The sequence below is a fragment of the Oryctolagus cuniculus genome, chromosome 7, assembly GCF_964237555.1.
Source record: "Oryctolagus cuniculus chromosome 7, mOryCun1.1, whole genome shotgun sequence".
NCBI classification, from domain to species: Eukaryota; Metazoa; Chordata; class Mammalia; order Lagomorpha; family Leporidae; genus Oryctolagus; species Oryctolagus cuniculus.
This window is the reverse complement of record NC_091438.1, coordinates 7131240-7147815: the sequence shown is the minus strand read 5'-3', so window position 1 is coordinate 7147815 and position 16576 is coordinate 7131240. Positions and strand designations below refer to the sequence as shown.

The following is a 16576-nucleotide window of genomic DNA, read 5'->3' as shown; positions in this document are numbered from 1 at the left end:
CTGCTCCGGCTGCAGCTGCCAGGGGAGTCTTCCCTGGGGGCGGCCCCAGCTCCCCCCGCTCCGGAGGAGGAAAACGCTTTGGTGTCTGTCAAGAACATTATTCAAAAATTCTTGGACATATCCAAGGCCTTGCTGTGAGCCGGAGACAGGGGGCTAAGGGAGGCTTTGCTGGGTGGGGCTGTGCCCCCGGGCCAGATCTGAATGCCGCTGTGTGTGTGTGTGTGTGTGTGCGTGAACGCACGTGCAAGCATGTGCATGTGAGTGTGTCAACACGTGTGCATGCATGTGCACGTGTGTGCAAGTTGTGTGCATGGGGCCTGTGTTGCAGGACAGCTCTGTTTTGAGTACATCGGCAGCGTTGAGGCTCCGGGACCTGCTCAGTGCTGGAGTAAGAAGTGACCCCCTTTCTCGGCTCCCTGCCTGTGTCTCTCAGGACCCTGGGCGATGACTGGCAAAGAGCCCGCTCTGCCCCCTCCAACCAGGCAGCGAAAGCTGGGTGCCAGGGGCAGCGGCCTGCCCCTCTGCTGTGGGGCGCTCCCAAGGCGCCGCGCAGTCGTGATGCACTTGGACCTGGGTGAGGCTTCAGGGAGCTGCCACCCAGGGATTCTTGGTGGTGTTTTTCCTTGCTCCGCTGCAGACAGGAGAGACAGGAGAGTGGGGGAGGGCCCTCGCGCCCCCTGGGGAGGGCTCTCTGGCGGGGCCGCCTCCTGCCACACGTCATTCCTGTTAGAATCTTCTCTCCAGTCTCCACCACCACCTCGGCACTCAGGAGCGTTTTTTAATTGACGTTTTCCCTCTCTCTCTCTTTTTAATTAAAGGAAGCAGCACGGCAGGGCCCCTCTGCAAGAGGATGGCCATGCCCACGGCCTCCCTCCCTCCCTCCCTCCCTCCGGCCCCAGCGGCGGCTGCCTGGCGGAGCAATTAGCAGTCCTCAGGGCAGGGCCGGCTCCCAACGTCAGCGCCCCACCCAGGGGTTTCCTGTCACCAAAGCCACACTCACGCTGATCCATTTTTCATTAGGAGAAAATAAAACTCACGAGTGACATCAGCTGAAAAATGTTCTTTGAGAGCAAGTTATTTCCATTTAAAGCGAAGCGCATGACAGCTGGTGACTTCTAATGGAAAGTAGAATTCGCTGGGCTGAGCTACTATCAAACCACTTGAGGATGTGTGTTTTTAATTTTCCCTTTTGGAGGGAGGCAGCGCTTCACAGTCCAGCGGAGCGGATGAGGAATGGAAAGTTCTGGGCTTGCCTCTAACCGTGGCCTGAGAGAGACCCTGGGCCGTCCTCAGCACACGCAGGCCCCCGGGGCCAAGCACGGTGATCTGCTTGACCATCTGCTTGAAGCCCGTTTAACGAACCCAACTCTGGCCCGCGGTTCAGTTGGGCTGCACACCAGAACAACTGCCTGTACCCAGAGTCGCCATCCGCTCCCCACTTCCTGAAAACATCTGAAGGAATGCGGGGGGCATTTGCGGTGGACTGGATGTGCCCCCGTCCCGTGTGCTGCTTGCAGAGTGGGACTCTGGGCGGTGATGAGGTTTGCATGAGGTCACGGAGCTAGGGCCGCCGCAGCTGGATTCGTGTCCTTAGAAGAGGAGGAAACCAGGGCTTCTCTCCCTAAGCACCACATGAGGACACAGGCAGAAGTCGGCTGTCTGCATGCCAGGAAGCAAACCCCTCCAAGAACAGGATCTGCTGGGATCCTGGGCTTGGACTTGCCAGCCCCAGGACTGAGAAATGAAATGTGCACCCACTCTGCCCGATCTAGGGTGATTAACCGCAGCAGCCCCGGCTGGCTGAGAAGTTTTCAGTAGGTACAGGGTCGAGCTGCCACGTCATGGGGGGGAGCCGGAGAGAGGGACGGTGGGGGCCCAGCAGTGCGTGTCTGGCTGGTGGACGCTGGGATTCTCTATCCTGCTAGAATCCAGAATGTATGCGTTGTTTGCTGTTGGCAGCAGGGAAGGGTCAAAGGGTACCAGGCTTGGACGGGGCAAGGTCTAACCATGCTCAGGATCTGGGGAGAGCACTGGGCACAGCGGGGAAGATGCCGTCTGGGACAGCTGCGTCCCAGAGTGGAGTCCTGGCTCCGCTGCTAACGTGCACCCTGAGGACGGCAGGTGACGACTCAAGGAGTTGCGTCCCTGCCACCTGTGTGGGAGACCTGGCCCAGGCCTTGCTGCTGTGAATCAGCAGATGAAAGATCTCTGTCTGTCGCTGTCTCTCTGCCCTTAAAATGGGTAAAAGCTGAGCTGCACATCTGCAGGTGTGAGGTTTTGCAAGTGCGTTGCTGAGGATTTCACGGTTTGCCTCATCAAGGGGAGATCATCTCTACTGTATCAGAAGACTGTTCCGTGAGTTATCGGAAGAACGGCATTTGAGAAGTTAAGTGGAGAGGCAGGAACGATCCTGAGAGCCCAGAAATCGGGAGCTGAAGAGCGAGAACGGAGCCCGGGCTTACCCCCGTGTCAGGGGAGTGCGGCCGAAGGCGCTCTGGCACCTCCACGTGCCGGGCCACCTGCCCTCAGCACCTGTGCCCGATCAGCGATTTCCTGAATGCTAATTCGGTGGCAGCCAGCAGAGAGGCGTGCCCTGGACAGCAGCTGGCAGATGCGCAGCTGGCGCTCGGCCTCCCCGTCAGTGGACGCTGTGGGCCAGGTGGGCGGGAGTGCTGGCCGTGGGGCCCGGCAAGCCTCGCGTGCACTGAGCACGGGAGTTTCTGAAGCCTGAAAGTTAAGGGCCTCGTGTGGACCCGGCTCGGCCTGGCGAGGCCGCGGGACCCAGAGGCTCCACGCCCACAGCGGCCGTGTTCTCACTGGCTGGCCACTTGCTCCGCGTGTACTTTGTCTTTCCCACCCAGCCGCTGCCTGCCGTTGCTCCTCTCTCGGATGGCGAGACTGTCTGCAGCTGGGCCCTGCCCGCCTCCTTCATCCATGAACCGTACAGGACCCCGACCACAGGGACCCCCGGTAAGTGGGGTGGCTTTGCCTCGAGACATCAGAGGTGCTGAGAAGCGCAAGGACGACTACTCATCTTCCTTGGAGCCCAGCTGTAAATGCTCGGTTGAGCCCGGAACCGAAGCGTCCGCGGCTGTCCTCCGTCTCCTGTCTGTGCGGCCCGCATTCCCACTCACCCCGTCCTCCGCTCGCCATCAAACAGGATACCAGGGGCAGGTGTGTGGCCGGGCGGTTAAGATGCTGGCTGGAGAGCTGGAGCGTAGTCTCTGCCTCTGCCCGATTCCGAAGCGGCAATGATGGCTCACGTGGCTGAATCCCCGCCACCTGCCTGGGAGACCTGGATCGGGTTCCCCACCTCCTGCTGCAGCCTCTACCCAGCCTTAGCTGTCGTGGGCATTTAGAGAGTGAACTAGCACATGGGAGCTTCCTCTGTCTCTCAAATAAATACTCTTTAAAAAATAAAATGTGGGGCCAGCGCCGTGGTGCAGTAGGTTAATCCTCTGCCTGCAGTGCCGGCATCCCATATGGGCACTGGTTCGAGTCCTGGCTGCTCCACTTCCGATCCAGATCTCTGCTATGGCCTGGGAAAGCAGCAGAAGATGGCCCAAGTCCTTGGGCCCTGCATGGGAGACCCGGAAGAAGCTCCTGGCTCCTGGCTTTGGATAGGCACAACTCTGGCCGTTGCGGCCATTTGGGGAGTGAACCAGCGGATGGAAGACCTCTCTCTCTGTCTCTTTCACTGTCTGTAACTCTACCTCTCAAATAAATAAATAAATAAATAAAATCTTTACAAAAATGTTATTTGGGGTGGATTAGAGCTTGCAGTATTTACATTTATTCCAACTTAAATAGTTACAGGTAATTATTATAGCCCAAACATCATTATGGTAAACCTCTCATTCTTCCTATACCAAAACAGGAAAAAACAACAACAGAAAACAACAACAACAAAAACCTAACTTGAGAGTCACGGTCACAGCAGTGGTGGGCTTACCAGGAGGCCTCGGGAGCAGCCTGGAGCAGGGGCGTGCAGGAACCCTGGGACTTCAGGCGCTTGTACAGGGGGCAGAATGCGGGCTGCAATGCTGGCTACACGTTTGTAAAACTCCATTGCACAACTCCATTTCCCATGGCAACAACCGGCACCTCACGGGACTGCCACTGGGCTCAGATGACCCGGGAGGGGCCTTCACCACGTTCCTGGAAAAGTGGGATTCAGAGGTAAGTGTATTCCTGTGCAAACGATTTTGAAGCCCGTGCGTACTTCCCACATGAGACACATTTTCCATGAGCTTTTTGAAGACTGCCAGTATGTCCCGCGCACAGCACACTGGTGCGGACAGGCATGGATGAGAGCTGGCTTCTGCTCTCTTACAGCGCCCGGGCACAGGAGGATGCAATGAGGGCCCTGCCAGGACTCCCAGGATGTGGCCTTGAGGGCAAGGGTCCACCCCCCACTGCCATCCAGGGCTCCTGCTGTCGCCCCACTGCCGCACACCAGCGTGTCAACACAGAGGCAGGAAAGTCTGCACGCCGTGTCATTCAACAAGCGAGCATGACGTCATCCTTCCCGGTCAGCACGGGACAACTCGGTGCCTTCCGTTAGTGAGCGGCCAGGTCCACCTCCCGTGAGCCAGAGCCCCGGGGAAACCCCACTTCCAGCCGCTGGCTCTCACCTGCAGCTGCCGCCCGCGTCTGATGTCTCACAGAATAGCAGCCTCATGGCGGGCTCGCCCCCAGAAAGCATGGCCGCTGTGGGTTCCAGCTGACCGGGGAGCAGACCATGCATGCTGGGGGCTCGTGTCTACCCAGTGGTCGCTGGAGCCACTTCCTGTGTGTTGGGTCATCCATGCTGTGTCTCTTATACCTGCCAGCAACCTGCAGAAGGAGGGATCGTGTCATGCCAGTGAAGTACAGGTGACGAGGAGCTGAGTGATGTGGGCAACTGAACATGAGGGTACAGAGGGTGAGGGTCGCCCTTTCTTTAGAAGAGTCACCCACTGTGCTGCCAGCAGGGGCCAAGGCGTCCCCTGCCAGGGCGGTACAACCCAAGCTACCAGCCATGCTGCCTGGCAGCGGCAGGGCTCCTGGGCACACAGCAGAGGGGGGCATTCTTCCTCCACAGTCCCTCTCACTCCTTCCTGTCCTTGCTCCCACACTGGCACGGGCCTCTGTGCCTTGGACCGTAACTGATAGGACAGACATGGGACTCACTCAAGCCCCTCGCCGCCTAACACGTGTCCTTCTCCAGGCCCGATTATATATCCACACAGCCCCAAACCCATAAGGAGCAAGGTTCACATCCCAACTGCAAAGACCCCCTGCCGCCCCATCAGGGACTGGCCCAACCTGCATGCCCAGAGTAGCCCAAAGACCTTGCCCGCGAGGTGGCAGCGCACAACACCGCCACTGTGAGTGTGTCGGGTGCACCTGTACAGAACACACAGCCTGGTGCCAACTAAAGTGCCCATGGGCCGAGGGGGAACCCCCACAACCCCCCACCCAATAAAACCCCTTCCCGCCCAGCTGCCTCTCACTGAGCAGCCGGGGGAGCCCCTGCCGGCAGCGCTGCCTGCGTCCTGCTCCAGCAGGAGCCCCAGGACGCCCAGCCTGGGCGGACCGCTTGACAATTTTCATTGCACAGCTCTTCCTGCCTGGTCTCCCGCCCGCCGCCTCCACCCCCTGTTGTACTGAGCTACGTGGCTCCAGCCTGCATCGGCCCTGCTTCTTCTCACCACACACCCTTCTCAGTCCCCGCGGGGTACATGCACTTCCTGCTGCTCCTAAATCCCACACCACCCCCCATCCATCTCTCCCATGCAGCCCGCCTGCCGCGGCCTCTCCATTCCCCTGCACACACTTGCCTAGCGTTCCTGGGCTAGTGCGTGCAGGCGGCACAGCTCAGCAAACCTAGAGGCTTCCGCCAAGAACCAGACACAGCATGTGCCAGGCCTGAAGGTGGGGAGCGTGAGGGTCTGGCACAGACAGTGGAGAGAAAAAAGTTACTGGTTCCAGTCCAGTCCTGGCTGCTCCACTTCCAATCCAGCTCCCTGCTAATGCGCCTGGGAAAGCAGCAGAAGATGGTCCAAGTGCTTGGGCCCCTGCACCCACGTAGGAGACCTGGAAGAAGCTTCTGGCTCCTGGCTTTGGATCAGACCAGCTCCGGCCATAGTGGTGACTTGGAGAGTGAACCAACAAATGGAAGCTCTGTCTCTCTCTCTCTCTTTTCAAATAAATAACTTTTTTAAAAAAGTGAAAAATGCTAGTAACACAGTGACAGGGCACACATTTCTTCAGCTAGAAACTATTACTAGTAAGGATAATTAAAACAGGAGTCGCTGACCTGTTCTTTCTTTGAGTTACATAATACATCAAGGATTTGCCCAGCTCTCTTGCTTTTAGCTCTGGGCGCCCACACTGGAAGCTATAGCACTAAGAGCCAGTCTCCACTGGAACTGAGACACAGACCAGAGTTCAAATCCTGGCTCCACCTCCTTACTGGGTGACTGCCGGCAAATTCCTAAACCTCTCTGAATGTCCCTGTTGTGATTCAGGAAGAATTATCCCTGCCTCATAGAGTTGTTGGCAACGAAGGAGATCTTGTGTACAAAATGGGTATGAGCCAAGGGATCAGTGGCCACGGGAAGAATCAGACTGGCTACGTTTCACAAACACACAGAGAACCTAGAACGGCGTGTGTAGGGACACAGTGAGGGGACAGAAGGCAGAACCCGAGGGGACCCCCAGGGTAGCTGCTCACTAGCCTTGGCCTACCGTGGCAAGGGCAGGGACTGGGAGATGGGTGGTAGTCGTCGCCAGACAGAGCAGTGTGCCACCTCTTCCCAGTGGCCTTGGGGGCACGCAGCTGACTGCTTGCCAGGCACCAGGTCACTCTGGGCTGCTCAGCTCCACGCTTCTCCACTGGGTATGCCATGCCTCAGTCCAGAGCCCCTGACCTCCTGTCCCCCAGAAGCTGGCACGCCAGGATGTCAGCACACACTGGGCGTCACTGGACATTCCCAAGTGCATACTTTCTCCATGGCTAAGGGAGAGGCTGGGAGGAGGTCCCTGGCGCAGCTCCAAGCAGCAGCTTCAACTCTGCAAGAGGTGCAGGGGGTTACATTTTTGACAGCGGTTACACAGCCCGGGGCAGATGGAAGAACAACCCGTACAGAAGAGAACTTGACGTGCGTGAGACTCTGGGCTTTGTTTGGCAACTGTTTACCGGGTACCATAGTAGCGCGCCTCGCCCTGGTGTGCTGCGCAAGTGGCAGAGGGCGGAAGTGGCCTGGCTGAAGCCGAATCACTGGAAGACACAGCATGACAGAAGCAGAGCGGGAAGCCATTTGGCTTTAACCCTCCATGAGGGTCCAGCGCCTCCAAAGAAGCCAGGGCTGCTGTACAAACGCAGGACGGGGCCCCAGGGCGGGCAGAGGGGACAGCGGCTGAGGCTGGATGCACTGAGCCCACAGTGCAGGCAGGGGTCCTGTCTCCCCCAAGACTTCAGGCACCAGCAGGGCCTGGTGGAGCAGAGAGGAACTGAAGGAACCATTTCTAGCGGAGCTGCTGCCGACAGGGAGTCTCGGCACACGGCGGCTCAGCGCACTGGGGAGGCCGGGAGGGGCACCACCAGGCAGGGTGATGTGTCTCTGCCAGTGTCCCACAGTCTGGGTCAGGGGAACTCACCCTGATGGCCTGTGGAGACCCCATTTCATCCCCTCTTTAACTGAAAGAATAACATAAGGCATAATGTTTCTTTCCCTTATTTTAAGAACATCGATTGGTCCCACCTGGTTAAGTTCTAACGACGAACAGACTGGGGTGCACAAGCAGAAATCTTGTAAAGAGGCTTCCATTACAGCGCACGTTTTTGCAGCTATACTATTCCTTATCTGCTTACGTAAATTTCTTTTTCTTATGATTTATTTATTTGAAAGGGAGAGAGAGAGAGAAAGAGATCTTCTATCCACTGGGTCATTCCCCAAATGGCTACAATGGCCAGGACGGGGCCAGACCAAAGCCAAGTCTGGAGCTCCATCTGGGTCTCCCAGGTGGGTGGGGGTCCAAGCACTTGGGCCTTCTTCTGTTGCTCTCCCAGGCCATTAGCAGGGAGCCGGATCAGAAGTGGAGCAGCCGGGACTCGAACCGGCGCCCACAACGCTGGCCCCGTCTCTTTACTAAGCAGTGGCTCTTCTGGGGCTGGAGTTTTTCTCTCCAGCATTCCTCTCTGCCCTCTGAGCACAGCTCTGCTCTCGGGTCAGCTTCCCTCTCTGTCATTCCAGGGGAGCCTCGGCTCCAGGCATCCACAACAGGGCGCCTGGGTCAAGGAAGGCGCTGGGGTTGAAGGTGAACTAGGGAGCCAATGGCCTGGCCTAAGGCATTTGAACACAAATCAACTTTTCCCTGCTGCTTCTCGATGTTTTGTTATTGTTGCCGAGGGGGAGTGAGGGGGAGATCCTTTGAGAGTCACCAGTGCCTTGCAGGGGGGTGAGATGCTGTGACTGCTGGGGTTGGGTGGGCTGCCCCAGTCAGCCCAAGGCGGGGGTGAAGACCATTTGGGGCACGCCACACCTTCAGCTGCTGCAGGCTCTGCCTTCCCAGCCCCCCAAGAGCTGAGGAGGGGTCTCCTGAAAGTGCACCTCTGTCTGCATGGTGGGTGCGACGCCCACTCACACTGGCAGGGCCCGACGTGGAGTGCTCATGGGTTAGGAGGGATCCTCACCCAGTTTCTCATTTCCGGTGTTGTCCAAGTGTGCAGCCCCACCCAAAGCATCACCATCCCCTGGGACCTGCTAGAAAAGGAAGCTCTGAGGCCCCGCCCCAGGTCCACGGCTGGGGATCCTGGTGTCCCTGATGTGTGACAGCCGCTGTGCCACCCTTCGGTCTCTGTAATGCTTAGAGGGGCACAAACACTGGCTCTCAACCTGGGTGACTCACTCAGGTCACCTGGGGAGCTTGCCAAAAATGACTAATGGCTGGAGCCCACCCTGGCCTGAGTGGTCTGGTGGGAACCCCAGGTGACTCTAGATTGCAGCCAAGGTTGGGAACCATTGGTCTAAAGAAATTTCGAAGGCAGGCATTTGGCTTAGAAGTTCAGCTGCCAGTTAGGATGTCCAGGTCCCATTCTGCAGTACCTGGGTTTGATGCCTGCCTCTGGCTTCCATTCTCAGCTTCTCACAGATCCTGGGGGACAGCACTGATGGCTGAAATGATTGGGTTCCTGCCACCCACACGGGAGGCCTGGATTGAGCTCCGGGCTTCAGCTCCCCTGGCCACTGCGGGCATTTGGAGAGTGAACCAGCGGATGGAAGTGCACTTTCTCCTCTCATAAACAGGAAGGGAGACAACTATACTGCAAATGAAGGACTAAGTAGAAGTACAGAAGTGACACACACTCTCTTTTCCTTCAGTGCACCACCGAAGGTCCTCACGATGCCGTGGGCCACGACCACCCGCCCTGTGTCACGAGAACAAGCTGTGCCCAGAGTCTCGAGTCTGCTGGGGCGTCCCTGAGGCCAAGGTCCCCATCTTTGATCCAGGCCAGAAGGCAGAAGGGGCTGAGTTCCCACTGTGTGGTCAGCCGAGGACGAGCCGCTTCCTCTGAGGCCCTGGGCACTGCCTGCATTTGTGCCGCCAAGTACACGGCACCAAGCTGTGGCTACGATGGCTTTTGTATCCGAGTGTGGCTCCACCCCGTCCGCGTCCTTGGCGTCCACCAGATGTTGTTCTGTGCCGGTGCTGCGAGGCTCTGGATGGGTACAGGGGCACTTTCGGAAACTTCCAGGGAGGGCACCGTGGCCAGGGTTCACCTTGGCCAAGGCTTCATGTCCATCCTCACTCAGCTGCAGAACGGGGAGCATGTTCAAGTTCTCTGATTGCCTGAGAATCCAGGGTGGGGTCACCAAGTTTCGTGTGTATGAATTTGAAGACTCAGAAGCGGCTTGTCCCAGATGACTGCGGGGTCAAGCACATCCCCGGCTGGGCTCCCCTGGACAAGTGGTGAGCCCCTCACTCCTGAGGGCCCGATCCCTAGTCACATAACCAATAATAAATACTGTTTCTGTTAGGAAAAGAAAGAAACTGAGACACACATGCTGACAAAGAGTAAAAGAAAAGGCTTCTAGGAAAGATTAGATTCTAAAAACAGAAGTATAAAGAAAGAGCGATTATTTGGGTTAGACCCTACCGCTGATAGCTCCCTTGTAAGATTTAAATTACATTACAAAGCTCATTACTCTCTTCCGCAGCAGGTACAAGTATGTTTTGATGGCTTCTCAATGCTGTGTTACTTGAAATATCCTTTGTTGTCTCCAAGCACCCAGCAGACTGTATTAGGAAACAGTCGCCCTCTGCCTTGTGCCCCTGACCCTACGTTGAGATGGAGCTGCACCGGGGAGCCGCCAGTGAGCACCCGACAGGAGCAGCACAGGCTCCTGTGAAGGTCCCCGTCCGTCAGAGAACCAGGGGACACCCAGCGCTGTTTTAGCCAACGGGAAAACGGAATGTGGCCTCTTTTTAAAGAAGTAACAGGTAGACAGAAATGAGCTTTCCTTTAAGGGGGGAGTCAATTTTTTAAAAAATTTATTTGAAATGCAGAGTTGAGAGAGAGAGAGAGGGAGAGAGAGAGAAGGGTCTTCCATCCGCTGGTTCACTCCCCAAATGGCTGCAAGGGCTGGGGCTGGGCCAGGCCACAGCCAGGAGCCAGGAGCTTCTTCTGGGTCTCCCATGTGGGTGCAGGGGCCCAAGGACTTGGGCCATCTTCTGCTGCTTTCTCAAGCACATCAGCAAGGAGCTGGTTGGGAAGTGGAGCATCCGGGACTCAATCCAGCGACTTTACCCACTATGCCACAGGAACGGCTCCGCAGTCAGTTTTAAGGAAAGGTAAGGTTTGTGACCCACGTGCAGCACGGCCATGCTGCAGACTTTTCTCAGTGTGTCTACCTCAGGATCCGGGGCGACAGCATCACACTGGAGAGCAGTCCCGGCGTGCAGTCGCATCTCTCCCAGCGGGGATCCTAACCCGTGTGGCTGCACAAAGTCTGTAGTGCAACAGGCCCCTAGAGGGCTTAGTTCATCGTGGGTCTTGTCCACTGTGCTACAGATCTGCAGGTCTGTCTTCTGTGTGGAATGTTTTCATGTGGAAACTCCGGAGTAGTTCTGGGGAATAAAAACAGCTGCTTGCCTGTTTGTCTTTCTTTCCCAACAGCTTGATACAGATGCCGCCAGTTTCTGAATCCAAGCAGGGTGCAAAGCTTGGCTTCTGCCATCAGCCAGTGACACAGCAAATCCAGCCACTGCTCCCTTCCAGCTGAGCCTGGGCGCTGGGCAAACCGAGTGCATGCAAATTTTAGTGTGCACCGGGCACTGGCCTCAGCCACCTGGGCTGCCATCCAGAAGTCAGAGTTTAATTTTAATTATTTTTTTTTCACTTAATAGAGAGACAGAGAGAGGGAGTCAGTGAGAGAATAATGAGAAGAGTGTGTTCTTGTTCACTGACCTCTTCCCCAAGGGCCCGCAACAGCCAGGGCTGGGCCAAGTCAAAGCCAGGAGGCTGGAACTCCATCCAGGTCTCCCATGGGGGTGGAAGGGACCCAAGTCCTTGAGAGTCGCCTGCTGCCTGCCAGGTGTTCATTAACAAGAAGCTGTAACTGCGGGACTGACACCCAGGCACTGCCATCGAGACGGCACCCCAAACAGCGCCTGCAGCACAAGGCCAAACGCCCATCCCAGAAGTCTGCATTTCACACCCGCTCCTCCGTGATTCTGCCCTCGGTGACTAAGCTACCGGCCTTCATCGACAAGCACCCGTGGGGGTTCTTCTCCAGGGGACTTCTCCTCCTGTCTCTCCACTGGCCAGTCTGTAACTCAGTGTTATTCTGGTTTGCAGGGGAAGACAGTCTCTCAGTGCACTGTGCTGGCAGGGAGCCCGCACCTGTGCTAGTGGACACATTACTTCCACCCCTCATTTTGCCCCCAGTCCCTGTTCCCAGGAGCCCAGCTGGAGATCACAGGGCGCGTACCAGGGCCCCACGTCTCCCTCACACTGAGCACACACCAGCCCTGCTCCTGGGGCCCAGCGGTGTGAGCAGTGTCTGGTCCCACCCTGACTCCATGAGGTGGGGTCTGACACGGTGAGACAGGAGACTGTCTCTGTCCATTTTCCAGAGCTGTTCCAAGATCTCTGGGGTGAGGCAACATAGAAAGAAAGGAAGCTCATTTAACTCACGGTGTCACTGGCTCCAAGTGCAAGATCATCAGGCAGCCCCAGTGACGTGGCCTGTGGTGAGGGTCTTCTGGCTATGTCTCAGCACGGCACCTGGCACACGGCGGAGGTACTGTGCAACTGTGAATGGGAGAGAGCCGTCACCCGGGAGACAGGAAGCAAAAGGGCTTGCTCTGGTGGGAACCGAGAGCTTGCCAATCCCTTCCCAGGGCAGCGTCCCCCTGACCTGACCACTTGCCACTAAGCCACACCTCTTCAAGGGCCCACAGCCTCAGCATACCAGGAACCAGGCTTCCGTCACGTGAACCTCAAACCATATCCATCCAGAGCAGAGGGTAGGTCCCCTGCTAGGGGTCCTGTGGTTGGTAAGTGACAGACAGGACTGGACCCGGGCAGTGGAGCTCCAGGGCCGGAATTCTTCGTGACGGAATACTGCCCCTGGTCTCTGGCACGTGCACACTGGTTTACACCCTCACCTGCGCCCTGAGGATTCCAGTCTTCCCCATACCATACCTGCGATGTTCTGGCCCTCTTCTTTGGCAGTTCAACAGCTGCTGTGTGATGGTTCCCCAGAGATTCAGCAAGGCCAGCATCTTCCTGGAAATGAGCCGCACAGCCTTCCTCCTACAAACTCCCCACTCCTGTCCTAAGGCCATTTTTATTCTTCAGGCCATCTTTCTACTGAATATATTATTGATTTGCAAAAATTCCCTGACTATTCTTGATATAAATCTTTGGTTCTTATAAACCTCTAATACTGCCTTCTGATCTGTTAACACTGTGTGTCATCAACTGAGCAGAAATCTTTAGTTTTTATAACCGTTACAGAATTGCTTTGAGCCATTTCAGATCTTTCCCATTCAAGCACACAGAGCTATCCTTTTGCTGCTTTTATAGTTACCGTTAACCACCAGGTCTTTAATTCACCTGGTGTTCACTACATAAATCCTGCCTGGCTTTTCTCCATACAGTGAGACAACTTCCCGACCGTCATCTATTAAGCCTCTCCTATCCCCGTGGGAGCCAGGGCTAACACCTTCCAAGGCTGTGTTACAGTTTTTTATTTTTTCCTATTGTGGCAGAAATGTACTTAACATAAGAGTTGCCACCCTCACCCCTTCTAGGCATACACTTCAGTGGTATTAAATACCGTCATCATCCTGCGCTATCTCATCACCATCCATCCTCATAACTGTTTCTATCTTGTACAACTGAAACCCTGTTCTCATTCAAGAGTTACTCCCCACTTCCCCCACCTCCCAGTCGCCAGCACCCACCTGCCCACTGCCTTGTCTGTCTCCATGATTTTCACTCCTTCTAAGTACCTCTGTGAGGGGACTTGTATATTTCTGTGCTTGCTGTAGTTCACATAGCATAACACCCTCCAGGTTCATTCGCGCTGTGGCATGTTAGCATTTTCTTCCTTTTCTAGGGCTGGGAAAGTTAATTATTCCACTGTTTGTATTTATTACTTTCAGCTCGCCCACTCACCTATCAGTGGCCACGTAAGCTGTTGCCATGATCGAACGACTGTGAAAGCTGCCGCCACAGGCGTGGGTGCACAAACCTCGGAGACTGTTCCCAGTCCTTTCAGGCACATGCCAGCACAGCATTTTCAGATTTTCAGGAGCTTCAATTTGCTTCTTTCTCTTGTGACTTTTGTGTGCCCTCCGCCAAATGCAGTGTTTGTCCATTTTCTTCTATGAGTTTTGTAGTTTCACGTCTCACATTTAGGTCTTTGATTCACTTCAATTTGTATGATATTAGGGAAGGATTCAAGTTCATTCTTTAGCAGGTGGATATCCAGTTTCCCCAGCACTATCTAGCACTCCCCATTGAATGCTTTTGACATCTAGTCAAAAATCACTTGGCCAGCAGCAGTTAGCGGGTTGGGACGCCCTCATCTCACATTGGAGGAGAGAGTTGACCTGGCTCCATCCTTGATTCTAGCTCCCTGCTAACTCAAGGAGACACTGATGATAGTTCGAGTAAATGGGTTCCTTCTACCACGGGAGAGACCAGGCCACTTGGGCATTTGGGGGATGAAGTGGTGGATAGGAGCTATTTTTTTTTTCAATTGACTATGCAAAAGTTCATTTCTGGGCTCACTCCTCTTTTTTATTTTTATTTTTTTTAGATTATTTATTTATTTGAGAGAGAGAATTACAAACAGTGAGAGGGAGAGGGAGAAAGGTCTTCCTTCCGTTGGTTCACCCCCCAAAATGGCCACTACTGCTGGAGCTATGCCGATCCGAAGCCAGGAGCCAGGTGCTTCTTCCTGGTCTCCCATGAGGGTGCAGGCACCCAAGCACTTGGGCCATCCTCCACTGCCCTCCTGGGCCACGGCAGAGAGCTGGACTGGAAGAGAAGCAACCGGGACTAGAACCCGGTGCCCATAGGGGATTCCGGCGCCGAAGGCGGAGGATTAGCCAAGCGAGCCATGGCGCTGGCCCATGGGTTCACTTCTTTTTTCCACTGGTTTCTATGTTTGCCTTTATGTCAGTACCAAAGGTTTATGTTATATATATATATAGTGAGCATTAAAATCAGGAAGCGTTGAGTCCTCTAACTTTGTTTTTTCTTTTAGTGAGTGTTTTAGGTATTTGGGGTCCCTTGACCTTACATATTAATTTTGGGGTGAATTTTTTCATTTCTGTAAAGCACTTTGTGATTCTGACAGAGACTGCATTACAACTTTGATCTTAACAGCATCAAGCCTTTCAATCCACAAACATGAAATATGTGTTCACTTATTAATGTTTCCTTTCATTAATAGTTTATAGTTTTCATTGTACAAGCTTTCCCTCATTAGTTAATTCTTAAGTATTTTATTTTTGATGCTTTTATAAATAGAATTGCTTCTGTAGTTTTTTTTTTTTTCAGGAAAAAACTGTCCATTGTTAGTTTTAGAAATGTGGCTGATTTTTGTGTGTTGATTTGTATCTAGTGGATTCATTTATTCTGTTTTTAAAAATGTGGCATCTATAAGGCTTTTTACATATATGATCATGCCATCTATAAGCAGAGATAATCTAACTTCTTCCTTTTGTATTTGTATGACTGTTATTTCTTTTTCTTGCCTAATTGCTCTGGCTACAATGTCTATGTTATTTTGAATAGAAGTGATGAGGGCCGGCATTGTGGGACAGCGGGTTAAGCCACCGTATGGCATCCCATATGGGTACAAGGGCAAGTCCAGCTGCTTCACTTTTAATCTCGCTAATGCACCTGGGAAAGCAGCAGAGGATGGCCCAAGTGCTCAGTTCCCTGAACTCACATGGGAGACCCAGATGAAGCTCTGGGCTCCTGGCTTCATCCTGGCCCAGCCCTGGCCATTGTGGACATTTGGGCAGTGAACCAGCAGATGGAAGATCTGTGTGTGTGTGTGTGTCCCTCAAACTCTGCCTTTCAAATAAACAAATCTTTAAAATAAAATAGAAGTGATAAAAGCATACAATGCTGCCTCATTCTTGCTCTGGGAGGAAAAACTTTCACTTTTTCACTATTCAGTATGTTGTTTGTTGTGACTTTTCCATACATGGGTGTTATTATGTTGGGATAGTTTCTTTCCATTCCTGGTTTTCTTAAAAATGTTATTTTAAAAATGCTTGGTTGGGGGAGGTGGTCCATCCACTGGTTGACTCATCAATGCCCACAATAACCAGGACTGGGTCAGGCTGAAGCCAGGAACTCCATCTGGTCTCCCACGTGGGTGGCAGGGACCCAAGTACTTGGGCCATCACCTGCTGACTTCCCAGGTGCATTAACAGAAAGCCGGATTAGAAGCAGAGCAGCTGGGACATGAGTTACTTTGATCCAGGATGTGGGCATCCCAACAATTAGGAGCAAACAATTTTGAAATCCATGCATAATATGTATTTCTCATAATATGCATTTCCATGAATGTTTTTCAGAGGGAAGGAGGGAGGGAGGGAGAAATTTTGCTTGCAGGGGTTCATTTCTCAAATGCCTGTGACAGCCAGCCCTAAGCCAGGCTGAAGCCAGGAAGCTGGAACTCAATTTGGGTCTCCCACATGGGAGGCAGGAACCCAAGTACTTGGGTCATCACCTGTTGTGTCCCAGGGTGTGCTTAGCAGGAAACCCGAACTGGAAGTGGAGCCAAGACTTTACAACCAGGCAATGTGATATGGGATGTGGGCATCCCAACCTTACTAGACCAAACACCAGCCCCCTCCACGAACGTTAAGTTTTTTAAAGTTTATTTCATTTGAAAGGCAGAGACAAACAGAGAGAGACAGAGAGGGATCTTCTTTCTGCTGCTTCACTCCCCTGTTGCCTGCAAGAGCCAGGGCTGAGCAGGGCAAAGCAAAGAGCCAGGACCCTGTATGAGCAGCAGGAACTGAGCACTTGAGCCATCAGCTGCTGCCTCCCAGG

The 16576-nt window shown here is 54.2% G+C and overlaps 1 long non-coding RNA gene and 1 pseudogene across 1 annotated transcript; one reads left to right on the top strand and one right to left on the bottom strand.

Annotated features, from left to right (window-relative positions):
- Positions 1-1278: 1278 nt before the first annotated feature.
- LOC138850468 (uncharacterized) lies at positions 1279-5426 on the bottom strand. Its single transcript, XR_011390257.1, has 2 exons — positions 4635-5426; positions 1279-4158 (listed from the first exon to the last, which is right to left on the bottom strand). It is a non-coding gene; the product is annotated as an uncharacterized lncRNA (long non-coding RNA).
- Positions 5427-6885: 1459 nt separating this feature from the next.
- On the top strand, positions 6886-9976 carry LOC127493517 (large ribosomal subunit protein uL16-like; annotated as a pseudogene).
- Positions 9977-16576: the final 6600 nt, after the last annotated feature.